At 28.9% G+C, this 17,978-nt stretch overlaps 1 protein-coding gene across 1 annotated transcript in view; it reads left to right on the top strand.

Annotated features, from left to right (window-relative positions):
* Positions 1–335: 335 nt before the first annotated feature.
* Positions 336–17,978, top strand: part of LOC113377741 (sialin-like) — a 95,896-nt gene continuing 78,253 nt past the window's right edge. The window contains exon 1 of the mRNA XM_026618153.1: positions 336–430. The gene's annotated coding sequence lies outside the window, so the exon portion shown is untranslated. The remainder of the gene's footprint in view (positions 431–17,978) is intronic.

The raw sequence follows: 17,978 nt of genomic DNA, 5'->3' as shown, positions 1-17,978 counted from the left end.
GAAAAGCCGAACCACGCGGCCAGCGCCAAGCGAACCGTATCTATTACTCGGAGTCGGCGGCGTCGACTCGCGTTCGGGCTCAGTTCAGCCGAGATCGTGTAGACATGCGCACTGAATGCCGAACACCACGCGGTCAAAGTTTTACGTCCGTATAAAACACGCGCGATCCGGCACCGTCTGTAAATTTGTATTAATGAGACTCCTCTAATAAATGAAATAAATCAATCAATAACAAGCAGCACCGTTTCAGTTTCATGCCATTCCATTCGAGTGATTTTAAGTGAAATATAAATGCAGTTGTGCGAAAAAACCAGAATGGTTTCTTTTCTGTGTGCACGTTGACGTCAGTTTGTGATTTTATTACATATTTTTATATATAGTTGTTATTGATTTGTCATCTTGATGAACATTATTAAACGTTAAACAACAGGTATGTATAAATTAAACATATGATAATGAGAAAATATTTGCACTAGTCTTGCGCAAGATTGAATGAACCGTCAATTTGTTATTTTGCATTTGTGTCCAGAAATTATAATCTTTTTTTATTATTTTATTTGATCATCTATCTACAAGAGATATAAAATCAATTGCATGGCTTAGAATGGAACAAAGAAAGAAAAAGCTAAGATCTGCATCCAGTGATGCATCTTTACAGTATGATTTATGAATGAAATTATATTCTGGTATAAATTTGTTAACAATTTCGTAACATTGTAATAATAAAAACAATTGTTGTTCCATTGTGATTAAGGCGTACTTCATCATTCTGTCGTTATAAAATGTTATTGTTTTCAATAATAAATTATGTTCGTTGTTTGCTAGTTAAATTGCATTATGAGAAATTCAAAAGGAATGCAAACTCAGCACTTTTTGATTGCCCCCGTTTATTTTATCAGTAATATAACGTCGGTCACTTTTATAATATATATATATATATATATATATATATATATGACATTTAATTGTAATATAAATTACATCAGCTGAATAAATAAGAAAACTGCAAATTTTATATTATTGTTAACTTTCCATAGTTCCCATGTTTGTGTGTAGTATGTGTGTTGTATGGATACAATTTTTAACTTCCCGTAGGGTAAGTTATAGCAATCTTCCAAAAATGGCAAAAAAAATTCTTTTGCATATCTGCACGTTTCAAGACCTTCTGAACATTTTGGCATACCTCATAAAAATGGATGTGTGTTTGTGTGTGTAGTATGAGTATTGTATGGATACAATTTTTAACTTCCCGTAGGGTAAGTGATAATAATCGTCCAAAAATAGAAAAAATTATTTTACATATCTGCACGTTTGAAGACCCCCTAACATATTTTGGCATACCTCATAAAAATGGATGTGTGTTTGTGTGTGTGTAGTATGTGTGTGTATGGATACAATTTTTAACTTTCCGCAGAGTAAGTTATAGTAATCGTACAAAAATAGAAAAAATTCTTTTGCATATCTGCACGTTTCAAGACCTCCTGAACATTTTGGCATACCTCATAAAAAATGGATGTGTGTTTGTGTGTGTGTAGTATGTGTGTTGTATGGATACAATTTTTAACTTTCCGCAGAGTAAGTTATAGTAATCGTACAAAAATAGAAAAAAATTCTTTGCATATCTGCACGTTTCAAGACCTCCTGAACATTTTGGCATACCTCATAAAAAATGGATGTGTGTTTGTGTGTGTGTAGTATGTGTGTTGTATGGATACAATTTTCAAATTCCCGTAGGGTAAGTTATATATAATTGTTCAAGAATAGAAAAAATGCTTATGCATATCTGCACATTTCAAGACCCCCTGAACATTTTGTCATACCTCATAAAAATGGATGTGTGTTTGTGTGTGTTTAGTATGGATACAATTTTTCGTCAGCGATTTTTGGCGCACGGATCAACCAATTTGAATGATTTAAGAAGCATTCGATTCATGTTAACTAGAAGACATGCTGATTAGTTATTGAGAAAGGTTCAATCAGGATCAGCCATTTGAAAGATTCTGGGCAGAAGGTGCAAAAAATTGATATTTGATAAAACAATCCAATTTTTTGCAAAAATTTTGGTTTTGCGATTACGGGACCTCCGATTGGATTGATTCAGAATACATTCGATTCGTATTGTCGGCAAGATGTGATGGGTAGTTTTTACCAAAGGCAATTACACCCGTTTAGGAGGTACATAGCAAAAAGTGATAAAAAATAAAGTTTTTGACAAAACTGAGCATCCGATTCGAATGATTCGTAAAGAAACTATTAGTTTTTGGTAAAGACAAAACAATTCTTCTATTACAAAATTTCAAAAAAAATTTGATTTAATTTTTTTTTAATACTGAAAATGACTCAGATTAAAGTTTTAATTCTACCTAAAATTCCAAAGCTCACCTATATACGTGAGATAAATAATTTAAATTTTGTAATTCAGTTTATAAAATTCTTAGAAATATGAGATTCATTCTAACTCCATTTGATTAAGTTTTGTTTATTTACATTTTATGTAAACATATATAAACGTTGTCATCCAATTAAAAGCTCTCATAATTTATATATAAAATAGTAAAATACGGAAAATGAAGGTTACAGTATTTATAATAATCTAATCAAAAACATTTAAAATTCTTCGAATATTTCATTACCGTACGGGAAATTCCAGCAATTTATCTTAAGGCACGATGCCATACACCACTAGTTTGTATTACATTTAAAAAATTTCAAGAGTGTTTGAAGAATTTATAAAAAAATATTATTAAATATAGTATAAATAACTAACTCGAATTTCGATATGTTCAAGTATTTTCCAACGACAAAGCTATCATGTATATATTTTGATATTGAGAACTTGATATTAAGATACGGCTGCATGATCAAGCAGATATAAACGATTGATTAATTTAAATATCCTTGGAATATTGAACATTGGTATACTACCATAATAATTATATATATATATATATATATATATATATATATATATATATATATTATAAATACAGAATTATCGTATCATGTTCGTCGCAATACTCTTCCGAAATGGTTGGACCAATTTGCTGAATTTTTTATAAACAACGTTCAGTATGACTGAAAATCACAACATCGATTTTAACTTTAAATTTTATATATTATTTATTCATAATTCGTAACTAAACCGTACAACCCTAAATTTTCACCCTCCTACCACCTTCCAACTCATATTTGTAATAATCACTTTAGTTATCGAATAATTTAGTATTACCCATAAACATTTATATATGTCAGGCTTTGCAGTGGGTAAACTAACCATATAATTTGTATAGCTGTCCCTTCCATTTATTTACCATATAGTTCTATATTCACAATCAGTTACTTTTTATACTATAATTTTTTTAGAAATATTTTATATCGATAAACAACGTTTATCGGGTCAGCTAGTATACATATATGTATTATACAACTGTACAATTTTTTCCAAAAATTTAAGACAAAAATGATTTCTCTCAGCATTATTTAACACATTTATGATTATTGAGCAAGCTGTTTCAGCATCCCCAATTCTTTGCCCCTGGAGGATTAATTGTGTAATCTATGATGTACGAAAGGGTCGAAAACATCGAGATATATGTGAAGGGTAAAACCCCGATATTTAAGTACAATTTTTATATAAAAAAAAAACAGATCAATGTTACGGTGATGTTATAATTGATCAATGATTTTGATGAAGAATTCGTGAAACGATATTAATTTTGTTAGGTATGTTAAGTATGCTTTTTGGAATTAATAAAATATATATATATATATATATATATATAGATGACCCAGCAGACGGTGTCCTGTACCCTCGTCTACAATTCAAAAGTAAACCTTTGTGATTCATTTATGATCTTAGCATAAGCAGTATAAGAACTTCAAAAAAATATAGTATCTTACGTTAAAAGAACAATATCACACTTGATTTTACCACACAACATAATTGCTTCAATGATTTAGTCTATAATTTTCGAAATCTCGTACGATATATTAGTTGCTTTTTGGCAATTATAATTTCTAAAGTACATTTAGAATTATTGTTTATGTTCAAATCTTAGGTGAATTAATTTGTGAAATCTAGTTCATATGAGCATTCTTCAATTTAAGATCAACTTGCTAAATATTTCATATCCAATGCCAAACAAATTAATTTTTGACACATGAAACAAAATTCTAAATCATTTTTTAAGTATAAATATTTTTTGTATTGTTAAATAATTTAGTAAGGTAAACAAGAATGCGACATGCATAAGTTTAAAAAAATATGCAACTTTGGACTTATGCATTATTTATTAAACTGAATTATATAATTTCATCTGCCAACATCATATATTGTATCTTATATTGTTTTAACTTCTGGCACATCTCATCTTACTGCTTTTCGGCAATGATAATGTAGACATTAAATTTTCTTGTCTATCATATTCTGATATTATTTAGGCTCATAATTTTACCTAATTTCAAATTTCAAGTAAATTGACATTTCAAGCAGATGCCAGTTCAAATGTTTTTAATGTCAAACAATGATAATTTTTTTATAATTTTTGCCATTTATTTCTACAAAATTACTTTAGTTTTATCATTCATTAAATCTTAAAAATTTTCTTGACAAACTATAAAAGAATTATCAAAATCCGAATAACCGTTCAGGAGAAGTATCAAATCATACACCCGTACAGAAGTATATATATATATATATATATATATATATATATATATATATATTAGGGTGGTCCTAAAATAGTCATTTTCGAATTAACTCAAGTGGTTCCAATTGAAAAAAACAATGAAATTTAGCTTTTAATATTAACGTTTAGATAGAGCGCAATTCATCAAAGTTTGTATGGAAAGAGCATGGAAAAAATTTTGAAAATGAAAAAAAATGTTTTAGGTATAATTAGCGACAAATGATGAGTTTTATTCATCATTTGTTCGCTAAATTACATCTAAAACACATTGAAATTTTTGAAAATTTTTCTATGCTATTTCCATACAAAACTTTGATGAATTGCGCTCTATCTAAACGTTAATATTAAGAGCAAAATTTTCAGAGAATTGTTTTTATCTATTTGGAACCATTTGAGCCCCTGGGAGCAGGAATTAAAATGACCATTTTAAGGCCACCCTAATATATATATATATATATATTATATATACTGCAAATGACAATGGAAAATCATTCACACTAAATTCTGATACGAGTTGGGTTATTATTTATGACGCTAGTATATTATTGGATAAAACAGTTAAGTATGAATTATTTCATGCAATATGTAATATCAACTCAATATGCTCAATAATTAATCCTACAATTCTAATTCTTGTTGCAAATGAAAATTATACAGAAATTGAATATATAACGTCTTAGTTTAACGTTACATTAAGTATCCAGTCATTCAGCTCTTTATGAATAATTTATTTATGTATTATTTTAAACATGAATTAACTACAGATATTTGTAGCCGTGACCTCTATGCCAATTAATTATTTTGTCAGGACGAAATTTTAGAAACAAATCAAATAGGCATATCAAAAACGATTCTCGAATGTGGATGTTTAGGACCTGCTCCTAATACTTAACACGAAGTACAAATTAAGTAGAAATTTAGTCTATTATAACATCTGATAATTATTGATTTTTTTTAAATAAGTTCAAAGATCAACGAAAACAACTTCAGGCATTTCTTTGCTTAAACGTTAAAGTTTTTAAATAACTGTGAATTGACAATTCAAAGACTGAAGAAACTGCATAAAGTTTTAAAATCATATAAATTAGAAACGGAGTGAATTGCTGAAGTTGATTCTTAGTAAGGATCTTATTATGAATAATAAGACGAGACAAAGTAAATAATGAATCTACAATATTGCACAATCAGAAGATACTTTTAGTTTTTACTTACTCAACTTTAAAAGTTGAAATGTTAATTATTTGATATGCAAAAATATAATAAAGCTAGAGGTGCAGGCATCATGCCTTAAAACAAATTGCTGAAACTTCCGTATCGTAATTAAAAATTTTTGAAACCTTAAGTTTTTTTTCGAATTTTTAAAAAATTGAAATTATTTGATATTTTTGAAAAAAGTCGACATTTTCGAAACTTTCCGTATAGTAATTAAAAATTTTTGAAACCTTAAATTTTTCAAATTTTTTTAAAAAATTGAAATTAATTGATATTTTTGAAAAAAGTCGACATTTTCGAAAATTTTGAAATATTTTCAATATGTCTAGGATATTTGTTTGGATTATATAAGTAAACTTTAAACATTATACATCTTGGTACGGAACCCATAGAAATGGACACAAATATTGTTGTTATTATTAATTTTTTTATAAAATATCTGAATTTCATGTGCATATGTCTAATAATGATTGTTGACCACCAAATGGTTTTTTTACAACTATTTTTACTGGATCTCCGAAATCGCTGGACCTGCCTTCCCCAAAAATCAATCAATTCTTCATTCCGCCAACACAAGCGGAATGTTTTTTAATCATTCAAATCGGACGCTCTATTCTCTTCGAAACTGCCTTGATGACAATTTGTATCCGCAGATACGTACATACATACACACACACATGTTAACTGGGTTCATCTTTAATAACTCGTTCATTGTCTCTAAATACACTCTCTACAATATTCATCTCTATTTGTCAATATTGACGTAAATTGCATGGCATATGGATAGAATAACAAAAGAATATATATATTGTGTGAGATAAATAATGACATATAGAGATGAATATTGCAGAGAGTGTATTTAGAGACAATAAAAGTGTGATCAGAGACCAACAAAGTTACCAAACATGAATTTTTTCTAAGGTATGCCATAATTTTTCAGTAAGTCTTAATATTGACATTTTCGAGCATCCTTGCTCCCAGGAGATTCTAAATTGATAAAAAACAATTCTCTGAAAGTTTTAGCTCTTAATATTAACTTTTAGATAGTGCGCAATTCAATCAAACTTCGTATTGAAATACCATTGAAACAAAATTTGAAGATTAAAAAAAATTTTTTTATTAGGTATAACTTAGCGACAAATGAATTAAAAGTGAAAATTCGTATCATTTTTTTGATTGAAAATTCGACGCTCTGCAAATTTTTGAAGTGCGGGAAGTTGAAAAACTATTTTAAATTATAAAACATTGTAAACCTGTTTGGATTTTTATAGCTGGATAGCATTAGGATAAATTAAACTATTCTACTATTTCATAGTATTTCTTTCCTGCATCATGTTCCCTATATTCAGCTACAGTGTGTTGCTGAAATAATATGTCAGTACTCCAATATTAGTGAATGCATTGAGATGAATATCAAACCGATGAATATAATAATTATACATGCAATATTTGTACCATTATGCATGCGCGACCAATGATACATAGTTTGATTTAAACATATTTAATATTTGAATTGCAAATACGATGTGAAGCGATTGTCAGTAATCATATCGTAACACAGGATCGATTCACTCGGATAAAAGTCACAGTATAGATTTACATTTACATATGGATACGTCAATATTTGAATATTCATTTGCCCTACATAAATTTTATAAATGTTTTTTTTTAATATGACAAAAATACTTCCATTTTTGTTATATTATTTACAACACCACTTGTACACATACTAATATACTAAACCAGTGATTCTCAAAGTGGTCCATATGCACCCCCAAGGGTTCATGACAACTTTCAGATAAAAAAAGTGGGAACAACCTAATGAAAATTGGGGTCCACTATGGTGCATATTTATTTATTTTTATAATTATCTATAATAAGTCATACACGGTATTTATAAATGGACCAAAAAAGTAAAAAATAACTAGTAGTGTATGGCATCGTGCCTTAAGACAAATTGCTGGAACTTCCCCTACTTTAATGAAATATTCGCGGAATATTAAATGTTCTCAAATAGATTATTATAAATAATTTAACTTTCATTATTCTTATTTTATAAAAAGTAAATAAAACATAATCAATCAGATTCAAAATGAAGAACATTGCCTAATATTTATAAGTATATTATACAAAATGAATTGCAAAGTTAAAATTATTTATTTGAAGTATATAAGTAATGTTTAGAACTTTAGCTAGAATTAGAATTAAAATCCGAATTATTTTTCAATACCCAAAAAAAAATGTTTTTCGAAAAAAAATTGAATTAAAAAAATCTTTCCACAAAAGCAATCGTTTTGTCAACACAAGCAGAAAGTTTTTCAAAACATTCAAATTGGATGCTTAGCTCTCTCAAAAACTGTCATTTTTTGCACATTTAGCTCTATACCTTCGAAACGACTGGACTCGTCTTTGACAAAAATCTTCTCCCCATCATTACGAATTCAATGTTTTTTGAATCATACAAATCGGTTGATCTGCTCTCTTAAAAACTGACATTTTTATCACGTCTCCTCATCAATTGGTACCATTCAAATCGGTTAATCCGTGCGCCCGAAATCGTCGACGAAAAATTGTCATACACACACATACATCAATTTCTGAGGTATGCCAAAATGTTCAGAAACCTCTGAAGCGTGAAGATATGCAAAAATTTTAATTTTTGATTTTTGGCCCATTACTATAACTTACCCTACTGGAAGTTAAAAATCTTTTAAAAAAATGTAGGCTGGACCAGTAGTTGTAAGATTGATATCAAATGTTGATTATTGAACACTATTTGTTTAGTTTTAAATTCAATTAATAAATGAATGTAACTTAAACTTAACATGTATTTTTCAATTTAAATGTTTAATAGTGAGTACACTTTTAGTGCAGTTGGTTAGAAATTTAGGGGGTCCATTGCAAAACGCCAGCGATCCATGATAAAAAAGGTTTGGAACCTGTGTACTAAACAAATAATATAATATTTAGTTCTAAGTTATAAAATTTAGACGAAAAAATTTAAATCTTTAAATTCGGAACATTCGATTCAAGCTAATGAACATTTGATATGCTTGCTAGTTTTCAGTTCATTTGATAAATTAATGTAAATTATCATAAGTCAAATCAGAACATTTCAAAGTACTGGATCAACATAATGACATAAATCATCTAATCAAATAGTCAAATGGACACGATGATTCAAATTATCAAATCAATATAGCAATTCGAATCTTCTTCAAATAACAGCGATCTTTGTAATGATTTCCTCAATTATGTACAAGTAATTGAGCAAATGTAGTAAACATACTTCTTGAATTTAATTTGTATATGCTTTGGTCAATATGTACTTAGGAATATCTTATAATGTAATTGGTAGGTGATGGAAGCGAAAATGACTATTACTTTGATAAATTAATATTTATTTAGATATATATTAGTTTGGATCATGTTATGGGTAATAGCATTGATCTAAACTAAAAATATTACTGAAAAAGTTATTCTTTATTATTTACACAGCTCAACTTAAATACTATCATAATTTGCTAAATGTACGTTGCGTCCAAATGTTTTAGGGTTTTCGAACATAATTAGGGTGAATATTGTACGTCCGTAGAATAAATCTAGATGAGTATACTCAAACAAGTTTTATAGAGACACAACAAGCTTTATATCCATACTAACCCCATAGAATTAGTTTTCTCCTTTGTGAAAATTGATGAGTACCTAACATTTTCCTGAGTAATATAATAGTACATAAACTGATGTAATAATACGTTAATTTCCAATAACATTGATTAGGTTCTAGAGGTTTTATCGCACTCAGTAAATATACTAAGGTTTCCTTGTCTTCACGGCAATAATCCATGGTAGATCTATATTCTTTAACCCAATTTTAGAGGATTTAATAGTAATAATTAGAATAATACCTTTTATGATGGCAACTATCAGGTTGGGAACTATGTATTTGTTAGCAAATTTTTAGGCATTTTTTATGGAATTAAATACATTTTGATTGATGACTTTTTTGCTTCTTTCAAGCAACATCATTAATTATTAATAGATTAAACTTCTGGTTTATATTAGCAAAAAAAAACAAATTCGGTACAATTTGACACCATCATACCGATTAAATTATTTACCATTCAAGAAGTTCTTAAAGAAACAAAAAGTAGTCAAAAGGTACAAGGATAAGACTATATGGTGGGATGGTTAGGATGTTCAACCAAACTCCAATATTGTTTGCCAAGTGGCTGAAGATATATGATGTCAATTATGGAATGAATCTGCTTCGATTTGTTAATTCAGTTTCAACAATTTTGTTTGTTGTTCAAAAGGTCAGAATAGGTCGTTAGGTTGTAAGAGTAAAGTTGACAACAATTCCTTTGCAATCTTTAACTGGACGGCCAGAGCTTTTTTCATCTTTGGGTGAAATATCACCAGAACTAAATTTGGCAAACCAGTTTTGACACTGTCGTCGTCACCATAAAAGCTTTAGACAAAAATTCTCGATTTGATTTTCCATCTTTCTTCCAAACGAAAATACGCAATCGATCAAAAAACTCTTCTCTTCTGATTGACAGCTATTTTGCCCTCTATTAATAACAGAAAAATTAGACATTCGACTACGTCAGAAAACCTAAAAATTGACTGGAACTTATCTAAGAGCAAAAGCCGCTCTTACTTTGCCAACATACTAGTTGGTCAAGCAGCCCCATTTCAATTACCAAAGTAATGAGATTTTACATTAGAAGCTATAATATATTATAATATGATGTTAGTCTCTATTAATAATAATATATTGGATTGAAAGCTCTAATATTTTGTAGATAATAATAATGATGTGCTCTGGTTAAAGATTTAGATTGGAGTCATGATTTTATATGCAAAAACCAAAAAAGTGTACAAAAATTTCGATGTCTAATAAAATCATCGTTGAATCAAAGCGTAATGAATTTTAATCAAATTCGCCCAATTATCAAAATCAAATCATATCAAAACAAAATGGTATTGTAGCGCAACCGTAAACTTAAACAAAGAAATTATTTATGGAAAAGCTCTCCAACAGAAGAAGTGATGTTCTCTAGTTCAATTTTGAGTAGATGAATAGTATTAAAAAGTGCTTTGAAGCAAATTGCTGCAACTTCCCGTACGGAAAACTAAAGTTTTTGATAATACTTCGAAAATACTAGATTTTTGAGAATTTTGAAAATTAAAAAAAAAATAGGAATCGAATATTTTTTGAATCATTCAAAATTGTATACGCACATATTACGCCACACACACATCCGTCCATTTTTTATAAGGTATGCCAAAATGTTCAGAAACCTCTGAAACGTGAAGATATATAAAAATTTTCATTTTCGATTTTTTACGATTGATATAACTTACCCTACGGGAAGTTAATAATTACAAATTTCAATGACTATTGCCAAAAACTGTAGAACCGTATGTGTTTTTGCAGGAGAATCCAATAATAATATATCCAATGTATATAGACAAAATTAAAAATAGGAAACGCAGCGGTTACAAATACATAACAGGTCATTGTGCCAGGCAATTCGGCGCACGTGTTTTATATCAAAGTGAAAGAGAGTCGAACCTTTATAGTCTGCTGCTACTAAATTACCCCGAATATTTCAAGCGACCCCAAAACCCAAACCCGTCGCGAACCCAAACAAAACTATAACAATAAGCTACTTTATTTTGACCCTAATTTCTTGCGCCGCGCCGTTCCTTTTGTCGAGAGAGCGGAGTAGCGGAGTAGTGGAGTAGTCTTGTGCGCGCAGTACGTAGTGTTAGAAGTATCGAGGCAAAAGATCGATATTGAGTACTTTAAAAAGTATCTAATCAAAATATCGATGCCAAAAAAATATCGTGGCGAAAGTATCGATAGTACTCAATATCGAATTTTGAGTACTTTTCATAAAAATCAAACATAAGTGCAAGAAAGATCTAAAACTCATTAAATATCATATCACAATATTTGAATGAATTCTATTGCTTGTATCTGATGTGTTAAATCAGAATCATTTTCAATATTGTAAAATGTCAACAATAATTTTTCAATACTAATTTCAAATTCTATACTTCTTCAAAAAAAAAAAATATAACAGTTGAGTGTGTTTTTGATTAAAACAATATAATAGTCTGATACTATATTCAAAACTGCAATACTTTTTAAGTATTTTTAAGTACAATAATATTTTTAATATTTTTAAGAAAAATAATATTTGATAATTGTTGAATATTTTTATATGAATAATTTTAGCGAGCATGCAACTTCAAAAAGCCGTTACATGTTTACATAAAAGTGCAATATGAAGCTCTTTGGAAAGCAATAAACATTCAGTTTAATGACGGTCAAGATAATATTTCGACACTTGTAGAGAAACATACCTTCTGAAAGATGGGATTTAAAGTTTAAATGGTTCCGAGAAACTCAAACCCATATGTTTGCATGTTGATATTCAAAAATTTCAATACATGAGTATTTTGCGTAAAAAAAGAATCGAAATATAAATATTTCAAATAATAATACTCATCCATTTTAATATATTAGTATTTTGCGTAAAAAAGAATCGAAATATAATAAACGCAAAATACTAATATATTGAAATTGATGAATATTATTATTTGAAATAATTATATTTCGATTCTTTTTTACGTAAAATACTAATATATTGAAATTGGTGAGTATTATTATTTGAAATAATCATACTTCGATTGTTGAATATGTTTTTATAAAACATTTAAGGTACTTTAAAAAGCCATTTCATTTTACATAAGAGTAATAAATAAACATCTTCATTTAATAGTGTGGTCATATTCATTTCCCTTCGGGATCATTTTTTGACACTTCTTTGAACAATTATGACCACCTAGAGAGACATTTGGCTTTGCATTTGGCAATGAGTGGTTTCATAGATTACGCTGTCGATTCTTTTTGAGTACTATCGACGAAAAGAATCGATATTGGCAAACAGATCGAGCTAAAAAATCGATACCAAAAGTACTCACTATCGACCGCAAAGTATCGATATTTACTCAGTACTCGATATTTCGTTCTAACACTAGCAGTACGCCGTTTCCACCGTACGCAATGTGGGAACTTTGCCGTTGAAAGCAGTTAGCTCCAATGAACACCGAACTAATATGATATTACCTCGTAGACATCAAAGGGTAGATGTTTCTAACCCTGTGTATAACACTATATAATCCACCATCATTGCTGTAACTATATCTCTATCTATTCATCTGTTACTTTTTTATAAGTTTTTTTCTCTGTTTATTTAATTCGGTGCGGCATGAGTTCACTACCTAATTCACTTGTTCTTTTGTATTTTCTTTTCAAATGAAAATGATTCATTTGGGATTTCTTTCATTACTACGGCTTTCTCAGTGATTATGAAATCTGTGTTGTATAAATTCAATGATGAACTGCAGTTCAAATAGGTTATTTACACAATTATCGCAGTCATACGCTTGATTGAATGTGGAACGTTATTATTTGATTTCCCAACGTGAAGGGCTTAATTACTTCATTCAGAATATAATAGAAAAACTATTACTAATTGAATTGTATTAAACATAATCAACGGTTGCATTGATGTAATTGACAAATATATAATAATACTGCGTTATTGGCTATGTGCGAAGGCATGGAAGGGGAAGTCAATCGACCGAAGCGTTCGTAGTGGCTAACTTGGAGCACTAAAAGGGGCTATATAAACAAAATTTTAAACAAAAACACATAAAATATTTATTTATTTCAAATTTAAATAAGATAATTAAAAATGAACCACCATGTCTGTTGTGTAGTGGGTTGTAGAAATACCAGCAGAAAAAGTGACTGCAAATTCTATACATTTTCTACAGCTAAGTGGAAAGAAAATCAACGGGAAAAGTGGATCGCAGCGGTTAGAGAATAAAGTAAGTATCATAACCTTATTGTTATAAAAATACAATTTGGAGTATTATGAATAGTTGTAAAATTGTTATGTTTAGAAAAAGAAAAATTTAAGTCAATAAATTGTTGTATTATCAAAATTTAATGCTTACTAAAAAAATGTTTTGTAAAACAATGTAATTAACACAAGCCTGAAATAATGAAAAATACATATTTATATATTGTATATTGATTATGTATAACTATTATCTATATATTAATTACATTTTATTATATAATAATTGTAATTTTATGATTAAAAGAAAAATAAAAGTTATCACATAGCGAAAAATGTTTATTTTGCAAACAGTTTAATTAATACAATGCTGAAATAATGCCAAATATATATTTGTAGTGTTGATGGATCACCGTGGGTTCCCAAGCCCTATGATCGCAGTTGCAATGAATCGGTCGAGGTATTGAGTCCTACCTACTTGTCAACTTGGTCTTGTCTTTATAATAATGTCTAAATTATGTCTTTATAATAGTGTCTAAGTCTTTAGTTTGACCAAAAAAATGAGTAAATTAGTTTATCATTTACTTATTCTATTGATAAAATACTATTTATCATTATTATATTGTTTTATTAAGAACTATTCCGAGATTATGACATAAGCTTTGAGGCACTTAACCTTAAAATTATTTACTGCATTTCTTTATTTAATTAATCATTATGCTTAACTATGTTTTAAGTACGTTGAAGTAAATTTAATAATTTCAATAAACATTCAGCATTCACATTATTACTGTATCTTGTTTATTATTATTTATAACAATTATTTAATATCTTTTTTCTTAACAAACATGTAAAACCCATGAAAACCACACATGATACCCCCAATTAGTTCATATTTATTACGGCGCTGCATGGGCGCTGCAGTCACGCTCGGAGCGAATATAGGGTAGAGCGGATCCTAAAAGTCCGCGGGTAAAAAGGTCCACCAATATTATCTCCAAAACAAAATATAGATCGATTTTTTTAACGATATTAGGGTAGAGCGGGACTTAATGATCCGCGGGTAAAAATGTCCACCACTAATATCTCAAAAACAAGTAGTGTTAGATTTTTTTAGCAACAATATTTGAAAGTAGAGGGAAACAGATGTATAAGTAACTATCACTTCAAATCTTACGCCGTCGCTATCAGGAAATTAACGGCAATATTAGAAAATACTTGACAAAAATATTTCCTTTCGTTGTTAGTTTTTTTTTATTGTGAGCACTGTTGTTTAGTTTACGACACTTCAATATAATTTTCTAGCATACATTATTTAACCTTTTTCACTCGCTAATTCCGAGATTTATATGAACTTTGCCGCCGGAGCGGCAGCATCCGAGTCGAAAGGGTTAATTTTAAGTGTTATTTTTAATTTAGATTTAACAGTTTTTTTTATATATAACCTCTATAAAAGCTTACATGTGGTTGGGGCAAAAAGGACCAACTGACCCTTTATTCTGGCAAAAGAGCAAACAATAAAAAATACTAAAATGAAAAAGTATATTAAGTTAACAAAAGCAATTTTACAAGATATAAATTATATAAATATTTATTCCAAATCTGCTGATGATCATTTCCAATGAAATACCATATCAAGGTTATATACAGTGTCAAAATGTCTCTGTAAAAATGTACCCATGAAATTAATATTTTGCAATAGTTGAGCAATGTAGCTATTATTTAATTAAATCGTTTAAAAACTAATATTCAGGATTTGTTCGCCTTCTGGCCGTTACCCCGCCTATGGGGTAAATAGGACCAGGTGACACGTTTTTGAAAAACAGCAAAAAACACACATTTTTAGAACGATGAATTAGCTGGGAGTTTTACTAAACATAGTCAGATAGTTGTTTGATATATCAAAGTCATATTGGATCTTTGTGCCTCGCCCTACCTTATAAAAGTTGAAGACGAATGATGTATAACCAACCACATGTGTGACCAGTAAATAAAAAAGTTATTTAAGTTGAAAAAGCAATTTTACAACATATAAATTAAATTAATAGTTAATCCATATTTGCTGATGAATATTTCTGACCATGTACTAGATCAAGGTTATATACTGTGTAATCTTTGTAAAAAATGTGCCCATGAAATTTTTATTTCGCATCGGTTAAATAATTTAGATGCTATTTCTTAAAATTGCTTTAAAATAAAAAATAAGACATTGGATGTATTTGCATCCTGCTTGTCCCTTTTTATTTCGTCTATGGGACAGATGACAAATTTTGGCAAAATAGCTAAAAAACTTATTTCTATAATAAAAAACTGATATTTAGGATTTGTTCGTCTTCTAGCTAGCCGTTATCCCGCCTATGGGGTAAATAGGGCCAGGGTGACAAATTTTTGAAAAACAGCTAAAAAACACACATTTCTAGAATAATGAATTAATTGGGAATGTTACTGAACATAGTTCGATAGTTGTTTGTTTGATATGTGTTGGAATTTAGCTCATTTGGTTCAGACGGAAAGCCAAATTGGACCTTCAATTATCAATATTTTAGAAATGTTATTGTTGATTCTTTTCACATGATAAAAATATTTGCCTAATTATAACAGATTCATCATTCGTGTATATTATAAAATAATCTCATATTCTTGAAACTTCACCGATTTCTGCGATTTCTATATTTTCATTGATGTATGCATGTAAAAGCAAACTTGACATCGTCCTTATACAAATTCGCAATGTAAGAAACATTTTTGCGTAAATTGTTTGCTCCACTAACATGAATCTCTTATATAAAAATCTATGTACACACATTAATGTTTGAGAATATAAATGAAGTTAAATATTTATTTTGCTCAAATGAATTTTACAGAGTACCTATATGGAATGACTGCTGAAAACTTTGAATAAATAAGTTTATATGAAGTGAATTCATTATTACAAGGTTGGTTTCGTGCAGTAGTTCAATATTAATACTGAACAAAGAGTATTTGATAAAATTTGAACATAAGAATAGATGTCAAGGTTGGAGTTGGATAAACTCATTTTGAGATGCTAGTAGAAATATTTATATTTTTAGAAAAGGAGAGACTAGATACGGTTGCGTCACTTTTTTTTTGATCAGCAATAATTTTGTTAATTTACAAGTTAGCTGAGAGAAAAGTAAATTAAATGGTAATTTGAACATTTGTCATAAAATTAGTGGTGACAGACATAAACCATTAGTTTAAAAAACAATAGCTATTATAGAAATACCATATAACGGCTTTTATTGCCAGAAATATGTAGACTACTTTTGACTCTTTAAAAGAAATGGGGTCTACAGTTCATGTTAATGTAGGGCGCTGAATTAAAGCAATAATGGAAACTTGTTCCCACAAACATACTTTATCTTTCTCTCTTGGGATTGTATCTCAAAATCAGTATAGTTTAACTGCTATAACGACTGTCACTACCGTACCCAGTCACTTCTACATTTTTTTTATTAGTTTAACACTAAAATATATATGAGGATCTTCTCTACCCTAAATTAATAGAATACTTTATCTATTATTATAGTGCTGGATGAAATGAAAAAAATAAGACAAATCCAGGTGATATTCATTGTCAATTTAATACATATGTATGTACATTATTCTAGGTCAGATAATTATTTGTATTTATATTGCTTTTATTATCAATGCTGTCGAGGTTATTTAAATTTTATCTTGTTCTTTCTCGATAATATTATCAATTCGTTGAATATGGAATGTGCGTATTACAACATTTAAATCATATTACACACACGACACACACACATTATATATATATATATATATATATAAATATAGACCATAAATTATAAACACCAACTTGGATAAAATAAAACCAATAGAATTGTTAATATATTTGCGATCAAACGGTTTATCAACAAAACTTCGCGATTGTTGTGCTTCATGTTTATTATTTCCATTTTCAAATGAGCGATAATATAAATTCAGATTTTCGTGATGAACATTGAAAAATTATTTCCTCATACGTAAATGCAATAACGCGCATAATTCTATGGCGCAATCAGCAAAAAACAGAGGAAACATTGTCCATTAGATAATTTGTTTTGGTTTTTAATTAAAAACATTATTATATAGAAAACATAAATAAACAACAATTAGTAATTGTGTTACGACTGCGTTCTTATTTGACGATTCATTCAAGGGAATTTAA

The sequence above is a fragment of the Ctenocephalides felis genome, unplaced genomic scaffold (genome assembly GCF_003426905.1).
Source record: "Ctenocephalides felis isolate EL2017-DRISC unplaced genomic scaffold, ASM342690v1 CF-g0.4_SCAFFOLD_01886, whole genome shotgun sequence".
Taxonomy (NCBI): Eukaryota; Metazoa; Arthropoda; class Insecta; order Siphonaptera; family Pulicidae; genus Ctenocephalides; species Ctenocephalides felis.
This window is presented reverse-complemented; position numbering and strand designations above follow the sequence as displayed.